General features: G+C 50.4%; 1 long non-coding RNA gene across 1 annotated transcript; it reads right to left on the bottom strand.

Annotated features, from left to right (window-relative positions):
- Window positions 1–6,161: 6,161 nt before the first annotated feature.
- LOC143159802 (uncharacterized) lies at window positions 6,162–7,238 on the bottom strand. Its single transcript, XR_012995226.1, has 2 exons — window positions 6,749–7,238; window positions 6,162–6,608 (listed from the first exon to the last, which is right to left on the bottom strand). It is a non-coding gene; the product is annotated as an uncharacterized LOC143159802 (long non-coding RNA).
- Between the last annotated feature and the right edge of the window lie 231 nt (window positions 7,239–7,469).

The raw sequence follows: 7,469 nt of genomic DNA, 5'->3' as shown, positions 1-7,469 counted from the left end.
ATCTGTGATGCTAAACCCACACCAGAATGTAAATAAAAAGTAGCAAAAGCCAGGCTTGCCTTGTTATCAGCTCTGCCTAAAGCACTATTTATTAGTGCCATAACTAGCTGGCTGAAGTGTCCTTAGAATTGAGTAAAAACCTGGAGGAAAAGGAGGAGGAAGAATGGCGTTACGCCACACAAGAAATGTTTATTCTTTCCAGATAAGGCAACACAAACACGGAGGCTAATGCAGCCAGCAAAAACTGCCCATCACACGCACTCTTATTTCTTTGTAGTCTATGCATCCTGTCAGCTTAAGTAAAGCGTTAATTAAAACTCTCCACAGCCCAGAAAGAATTTTTTTTTTAAAAGGAAACTCCAGAAACGATGAAAATTGTTCCTTCATTGCAGTCAGTGGACGTTTTCTTATTTACTATTATTTTCAGTCTGTGCCCTGAGAGAAAGAAGATTAAAGCACACTCAATCCTACCACCTGCACTTTACAAAGGCGAGGACAGACGAGGGCGAGACGGCCACCAGCCTTCCGCACCTTGCTTGGAAAGGGCTCTCGGGGACTTCATTTTCCCAAGCAGCACTGAATGTCTCTTGCACCTGTAGGGGGATAAAGAAGAGGAAAAGCTTATTTTGGACGTAATTGAAAATATGGTTTTCAGTCACTTACACACCCTCTCCAAAGAGCTTTTTTTTTTTCCCTTCTAATTTAATCATCCGTTCCGCCAGCTTCTGAAATTCTCTGTATAGACACTGACATCTAGTGAAGGAAAACTGAACTTGTGCAGACACAGGGCTGCACCTGAGAGAGCCGAGATGGGGATTTGGAAATGCTGGAACAGAGATTGCCAAGGGTCACTTGCAAACAAGGCTGAATTACAACCCAGCAGAAACTCATTTATTCACCTAGCAACAAAAATCGAGTGCTTGCAAGGCACTGCAATTCACTTGCCTGGGGAAAAAAAAAAAAAAATTGAAAGCAAGGCTGAGTTCACAGGACATTTCTGATTGCCGAAGGCGCTGCCAAGCGCCAGCTGAGGCCCACCAACACGTGGAAGGAGGCAATGGTAGATCCCATCCTTATCATTATACCTGCGACAGCTACGTCTGCAGCTGCTGCGGTGCCAAAACGCTTGGTGTCAACCCCAGCCTTCGCACCCGGACAATGTAATGAAACCTCTGTCCCCATGACTGCAATTATTGGAGCTAATTTCATGGGGGAAGAAGCCTGGGATAACTTGATCGGCTGTTGTGGAGTGACAAGAACCTGAATGTTTCTCATTGCTGCTGTTAAAAACCCACATCCCTCTCCACCCCGCAGCCACGGGAGTCTTCCCGAGCACCCGCCTTGAACCTTGGCGTGCAAACAGTTTTTAATGAGCCCCACGTCTTTTCCCGCGTTGGAAGAAGTATTTCTCTGACAGCAGAGGTGTATACATTTGGGGCTAAGCAGAGCGGTTCAACTGTGAGCTGGGTAACAGGCAACGGTGCTCGGAGGGACTTGGAGGGGGGAGTTCAAGCACTCAGCATCGCAATTAGCCTGAACATTGAGAACGGCTCTGCCCTACCTCCTACACGAGGATTTCCCCCCGAGCCTGACAAGTTAGTGATGGAAACAAGAAACAGATCCCATCTCTGTCGTAGGTCCCCCTCACGCAGCGGTAAAGGTCCAGGAGAGGAGAGAGCAGGCTCCCAAAGCCGGAGGGAGGGCTGGGGTGCAGACGGCATGCCGACTGCCCACCTGGGAGCCCACTGCCTTCAAACCACAGCCAAGGTGGTGGACACCAAAAGAAAAAAAACAGTTGGCAAATTCACCTGCAGCAGATGCCCATTTGTCACCAGCGCGAGGAGGTGCTCGTACACATCCTATAATCGCTTAGCATTTGGGGGAATGAAAGGGGATAATTTTGCAGCCACGGAAGAAAGACACCAGGAACAGGGGGTTTAGTGCAAGGAGAGAAACTCTAAAAAGAAGAGGGAGATGAGTCAAAAGAGAAAGAAATGAGCTAAGGGACAGGAACAGCAGCATTTCTGAGCACAGGCATGGCTGCTTTTGTGGCAGGGCAAAATAAAGCAGAAGATACTACAGCGATCATGAGGGGAATCAATAAAATGTACCTCGCTATCTCTGATGTCTGTGCAAACAGCCCGGTGAGCACTGCTGGGGGTCACAGGTGCTGGGAGGTGCTGCTGGCACATCTGCCTCCAACTCAAGGAGAAGCCCATCCACTTTCTATGGTAAGCCTGGGATCCCTGCACTAGATGAAGGCAGCCCCAAGCATGCTCAGGAGGAGCTGACCTGTGGGCAGCACTGCGCTTGTCTCAAAGCAACCTGACAGCTGGACAGTAGTTGGAAAATGCATAAAATAGAAACTGCAGCAAACGCTATTTGAAAAACAAATAGCCCCGGGGTCCCAGCACCCCCATCTCGTCACCCAGACCCCCGGGGTCCCAGCACCCCCCCACCCGCAGCTAAGGCAACGTCACCTCTCCCTGCAAGCAGCCTCAGCAGGGCATTGCCACATCATCAGAGCAAAGACATGCAGCACACAGCGCTGATGCTGCAGACACTGAATAAGTGATATTGCAAATAAAAAGCGCCATCACCCTGTCGTGGTTTAGCCTCAGCCGGCAACTGAGCACCACCCAGCCGCTCGCTCACTGCCCCCCCCGCAGTGGGATGGGGGAGAAAATTGGAAGAGTAAAAGTGAGAAAACTCGTGGGTTGAGATAAAAACAGTTTAATAATTGAAATAAAATAATAATAATAATAAAAATAATAATTAAAAAAAGAATATACAAAGCAAGCGATGCACAATGCAATTGCTCACCACCCGCCGACCGATGCCCAGCCAGTCCCTGAGCAGCGGCCCCCCCGGCCAGCTTTCCCCAGTTTCTGTACTGAGCATGACGGCACATGGTATGGAATGTCCCTTGGGCCAGTTGGGGTCAGCTGTCCTGGCTGTGTAAGCACTACTTAGCAACAACTAAAACATCGGTGCGTTATCAACATTATTCTCATCCTAAATCCAAAACACAGCACTGTACCAGCTACTAGGAAGGAAATTAACTCTATCCCAGCTGAAACCAGGACACACCCAAAATCATCATCTCATATTTGATTATTATAAATATATACCTTTTTTTTTGTTAAATTAAAAATAAGCTGCTGCGGAGTTCACCATCTATCTCAGTGGAAGGCACTGAAGGACTTGGACACAGTTTGCTGGAAAAGGCACAGTGCTTATTAACCACAGCATTTTGGAAAAGCCCCTGCTCTGCCATACGCCTACACGGGCAGCTGTGGAATTGGCCCAGCTGTGCTGAGCTCCCCAAGCCAGCACAGGCCCCGACACCACGCAATTAAAGCAACGCAGGGCTCATGCTCACATGCTGAAAGCTACAAAAACCACATACAAAACTCATCCCATGACCTGAAGCCGTCAGACACACGAGCTTGTGGTTTTTCCCTTTAAAACAGCCTCGGGCTATGTTTATTTTTCAGTCAAACCCCACTGTTTTCCAGGCGAGGAAACGTGTGCAGAGCATGCCTGAGTTTTCACAAGCGGGGCCAGCTCTGCCCTTTGCCTAACACCTCACCTGGAGATGCAGCGGCGTTTCATTTATCCCGCTTGTCTCAGAAACTAGAAACGGGGCTGGCCTTCATGTTCACTCTCAGCCATTTACATTAAGATGATAGCATAGGTGCTAAGGTTTCCTTCAAGAGGAGAGAAGCCATTGCAACTTAGAGTGGTACAACCGTGCTGTTTCATGAGCACAATCAAACGGTAATTTCCTACATGTACCAGAAAAGTCGGTATTGCAATTGCAGAAGGTTTGGGCCGACATGAAGTCGGGCGTGCCTACCACCAGCAGCCGGACAGGGTTTTGGTCGGTGATGGTGTATGGGTTTTTCTTCCTGCATATGTCTGCCCTGTACTACACAAAGAATAAGTGCTGCCAGGAGTGCTAAATCCTGACCTCAGGCCGGGGTGCTGCTCTTTGACAGTGCCCTAAAACCCCCAAGCTGGAACGAAAATCAGACCTTTACTTCGCTAGACTTTGGATCTTGAATGGTACCACAGGAGGGATGCTCAGTTTGGTCATGGACGGTGAAACAGCCAGCCTTTCCCCTCCAGGATACGCGTTCAACCCTCACTGGAGTCACTAATGATCAACTACCCCAGCTTCGCTGTGCTTGCAGGTGCATTTTTCGGTCCGCAGATTTGCTCTGTGCCGCCCCACTGCAGGACCAGGTCACTGGGCTGCCTCTGAGTTGCCCTCTGGTCCTCCCTCCCATGAGCTTCAGTGCCCAGGACTTGTTGTCCACCTCAGAGGGAATTTGCTGCTCTCCTGGACCCGGCTCAGTGGAGGGGAAATGGATTTAGCCTTGAACAAGGTCCTATTTTCTCGAGGTGAAAGGGTGAAGGGGTTTTCACAAGGCAGTCTCTGCTCCCATGTGAAGGGCAAGTTGTTCAAAACTGCCCCTCATCTGTCCAACATACAGAAATCCTGAAATCACCCAAAAATTTCCTATTTTTTTTTTTAAATATCACATTCTTGCATCTATTACATGACTCTTTCTCTGCTCTCGTCTTGTCAGCCGCCGAGTGCATCACTACTCCGTATCAAGAAGCCAAGGCTGAAATATCACATAAACACACACCTTCAGCAGGAGCTCAGGAGGGTCCCGGGCAACTCACCAACACTTCCACCAAGTAGTCAAGAGATAATAAAACCAGTATTGTCTCAGACTATTTGCCACCTCGGAGCACCTCTCTGGCTTCAGCCAGCTCCGTAAGTCACGTGCTGCCCGCTCCGTGCCTTATCTCCAGGAGCAGGAGATGGAGGTGGCATCAGCTCTGAAAGCCTGGTCTGAGCTGCGGTGACACACCAAACCCCAGGGTGGTAAAGCACTGAAACAAGCAGGCTGAAGAGAAGTCGGGGGAGATTGACGTACAGCAATGGAGGGATTCAGTATTTCCCCTGAAGCCAGCCGTGCCAGGCAGAGCGATGCTTTCACCCTGCAGGGATCAGCGCCCAGCCGTGCCTTTCTCTGTAAATGGTCTCCTGGACTTAGAGCTACTGAAAGTGTATTACTGAGGGCCCGCATTAATCCCCTAATATCCCTGGGATACAGAGGTAAAATTAGAATGTCTTTCAAAGAAAGAAACTAGAATATAATTAATTGAGAAAGCCCAGCTGCTCTCTGAGGAAAACAACAGCAGTTTCACCCAAACTCCAGCGTGTACCTGCAGAGGGAAGGGTACCCTTCTACGTCTCATAAAGCTGCCCTGGAAGGACAAAATCTACTCATAATTAAATCTGTGTTTGATGCATTACATGTAAGCAATTCACAGAGGAATTTGCTATCGAATACATAGAATGTTTTTGCAGGGTGCAAAATTTATTCTAGGCACAGCCCAGGTGGCATTTGCCATGACTTGTTTGCATTACCTCGGCAGAGCAACCCCTCTGGCACACAGCTGGTGAGAGGAGACAGTCCAGCCGGCTGCTTGGGAAGCTGCCAGCTACCAACCCTTGCTTTCATGGCTGGGGATTAGCAAAGCCTCAGGCTTTGCCAGCTCACCTGCCCGGCCCAGGGGCTGCTCAGCTATGTGCAACGCAGTGCCCAGGGCGGCTGCAGAAAGAGCGTGAAGCCCAAAAGCCCATCAGATGCCCAAAAGGAAGCCTCCGATTTGGTGTGTCCAGCAGCACCAAGAGCTTCCCAGCCAAATTTCGGGCTCCCCCACTCCTGCCAAGGCCGGTCAGAGCTGAGCAAAGCCTCCGTGCTGGGGAGACCCGGGGCGCCTGGCAGGGTGGAGGGCAAAGCACCCCCTGACCCCTGCCGGCCGGGTTATGAACGCCATCGGGGGTACACGCCGGTACGGGGGCACTTGCACAACCAGCAGGGCCGGTGACGCAGGGCAGAGCTGGATGCTAGCCAGGGCTGGATGCCGGCCGGGCGGTGGGAGCTGCCTGCAGCCCTGCCTCCAGGGCAGCCCAACCACCACGCCGCGGCCGAGCACACCCCCAGGGGGAAAGTCCAGCCCCGGGCTTGGCTGCCAGCTCCGCTGCTCCAGCCCCTCTTCAATTATAAATTTACTGTCTGGAAACTGATGACTGGCAAGTTCATTTACCGAGACACCAAGGTACCATGAAACCGGGGTAATAAAGCATGAAAAACAGAAGTTGCATTTATTTCCTAAGATGAACATTAACACCATTTTACCCGAGAAGCGCGGTGCCCAGCCAAGGATCCTCAGCATCTCCACGTCAAAGACAACAGTTCTCCATCAGTACCCATCACTTTGGTTTTCAAGAGGAGCCCAGAGAGCAGCAATGTAGCTTAGTACATAAATATCCCGTGTGTGATTTGCAGAGCAGCTTCCAAAATACAATTACTCAGATAGGAGAACTCCGGGACTCTGATTTATAACTGTTTAGATCAGGCAGGGTATAAGTATTGCGCTCCTACCACTGGAAAAACAGCTGAGCCTGCTCAAATGGGACTGGAAACAGGACACTGGATGATCTCAAGGGCTTCGACAGTCAGGTGGTGAGATGGTCGGCTCCCCAGGTGGTCCCTATTGCACTTCACCTCTCAGTCTCAAGCCTGCTAATAAGCAACACAATCCGCACAAGCAACACAATCCGCACAAGCAACACAATCCGCACAAGCAACACACATGCTGACATACCCAGTGCCCGGGTTTGTTGCAGGCCACGCCACAGTCAGTAGGCAGAGATGCTCACCTTTAAAGCCAGGCAGATATTCTCCACCCCAGACCACAGCTGTCTTCACCGCCCCTTAGCAATGCCAGGGTGAGGTTCTATAACAAAATAATTCAAAACTGTACAAAACCAGAGTTAAAGCTGTCTGGCATGTGCCTTCTCACTCTTCCCCTCTCCTCCCAGTTCAAGCTCATCGTCCCGGCAAGCTGAAATTTCAGCCCCTGCTTGGAGGTTGTTTTCTTGGTGCAGGAATCAAATACATCATTTTGCAATCTGCTGAAAGGGGGAGGAAGAGTGGATCTCAGCCAGACCTCCCTGAGACAGGGAACACGAGGAGAGGGTAGGAAGAAAGGCCTCTACACAGCCTGTCCCCAAAACTGTGCTTCCTCCGACACAATGGAAGACACTAAACCAATCTGAGGTCACACTCCTCCCAAAAGAGATTTATCTGCACCTTGAAGAGGAAGGAAAGAAGGAAGGAAAAATTATGCTCACACCAAGAATACTCCCCTTACCTTGGCCTAAGATACGCTTACCCCCAAAGCAGTGACTGGGAAGGAGGCTGCATCTTCTGCCCCTTGGAGCACGTGGCAAAGAGCAGCGTTTGCAGACCACTTCCGAATGGGGAGCAAGGATGGCCCCGGCACCAGCTGCAATGAATGGTGCTAATGGGCAGCCCCAGCCCCACTCCTCCTGCCTCTAAATGCCTGTGGGCTGGGAAGCGCATCACTGCCGGGAGCTC

The sequence above is a fragment of the Aptenodytes patagonicus genome, chromosome 4 (genome assembly GCF_965638725.1).
Source record: "Aptenodytes patagonicus chromosome 4, bAptPat1.pri.cur, whole genome shotgun sequence".
Classification (NCBI taxonomy): Eukaryota; Metazoa; Chordata; class Aves; order Sphenisciformes; family Spheniscidae; genus Aptenodytes; species Aptenodytes patagonicus.
Note: the sequence above shows the minus strand (reverse complement) of the source record. Positions and strands in the feature narration are given on the sequence as shown.